Here is a 1466-nt window from a genome sequence, read left to right on the forward strand (position 1 = left end):
TATAGAGAATGGCTCTTCTCCTTTAGATTTGATTCTTTCTCAAATAATTATTTTTTTTGAGAAAGAATAAAAGATTTATTTTTACATTAAACTGCCTAGCCTCAGTGGTTAAAGAATAAGAGGTAGGGTAAAGGAGTGTGGAAAAAAAAACACCACAACATTCTGGGATACCATTTTATAGCACAAGCTTTATAGAGAACAGAATAACATGTTTTGCCATACTGTACTCAGTTTGGTAGAGCCCTGGCTTGGACTGCTCCTTTTAAATATCAGTTGAGGTTTCACACTTTGCCATGTAGCACGTTCTCCACTGCTCTGGTTACTTGATCAGCACTGAAGTTGTTCAAAGAGACATTCTTCTCTTGGCCAAATGCATAGTGGGCCCAGAGTTTAGGTTGTACACCGGAGCACTCGCGGATTAGGATGGGTAGGTCAGGATTCGCCTTTTTCAGCTCCACGTACTTTTTCTCTATGAAGTCCCTGATGCCCTGGCTGCTGACTGAGCGTTGACATAAGTGTATGCAGATCTCCAGCAAGGCTAGTTTTACCTGGCTCCCATGAATTGAAGCGGCCGCCGCCATTTCCACTACAGAAGCCCCTAAGCCTTCAAATAATTATTCTAATGTAACAATGCAAAAACTCATAAGAGAAAATAAAGTAAAGCTTTTACCCCACAAGTTGTAAAATTTCTATGAAAATTAATTGTTATTATTCACAGGGACTGAAAGAAAGTTTAGCTTATAGATCCCACATTTCATTAGCATCAAAGGAGTGATAAGTTTATATACAAGCAGAAAGTACAACAATGAGAATGTAAAATACACAAGTACCTTAAAAATGGCGAAATTTACCAGAAAACTTCTGAGACAGACATTATTTAAGTGATTTTGACAAATATAAAGAAGTCACATAAAGAGATGAACATTTAGTTAATGTTAATGAAATAAGAATGAAAAGACAAGGAACGATGATATATATTGAAATGAATTGTGAGACTCTTAGTTCTGAATGATGGAAAGATATGTTCAAATTGTCAGACATATTTCACAAAGGTAAGTAATACTACAGCTTATTATTATTCTTCACTCCTTCAAGGATAGAAAATCTCCTTATAATTTTCAGAAATTTCACTTAGTTCTGAAGGTCGCATTATTTATTCTACTATTATTTATCGATGCAAGAAATTTCAGAAGTTCTGGCAATAAAAAGTCATACTAATAAACTAAAATAAGAATTATTTTCTTAACTCTAGTTGTAGGCAAAGATATGCAAATAATTAAAGCATTCAACAACAGAATTTTAAGAGAGCTCCATACTATATGCTGTAGGGAGAATTTCATACATAGGCAAGAGTAAGTTGTAAAAGTTGTGATATTTCACTGAGTTGACTACAAAATCTTGGATTTAGAACTACCAAGACAACTAGGAGGTAAAGAGTATTTTCACTTGGGTGAGAAATCTTTTTG

The 1466-nt window shown here is 34.5% G+C and overlaps 1 pseudogene; it reads right to left on the reverse strand.

Annotated features, from left to right (window-relative positions):
• Positions 1 to 281: 281 nt before the first annotated feature.
• On the reverse strand, positions 282 to 581 carry LOC102847285 (annotated as a pseudogene).
• Positions 582 to 1466: the final 885 nt, after the last annotated feature.

The sequence above is a fragment of the Elephantulus edwardii genome, unplaced genomic scaffold, assembly GCF_000299155.1.
Source record: "Elephantulus edwardii isolate Elephantulus edwardi_28Jun2011 unplaced genomic scaffold, EleEdw1.0 scaffold00034, whole genome shotgun sequence".
Lineage (NCBI taxonomy): Eukaryota > Metazoa > Chordata > Mammalia > Macroscelidea > Macroscelididae > Elephantulus > Elephantulus edwardii.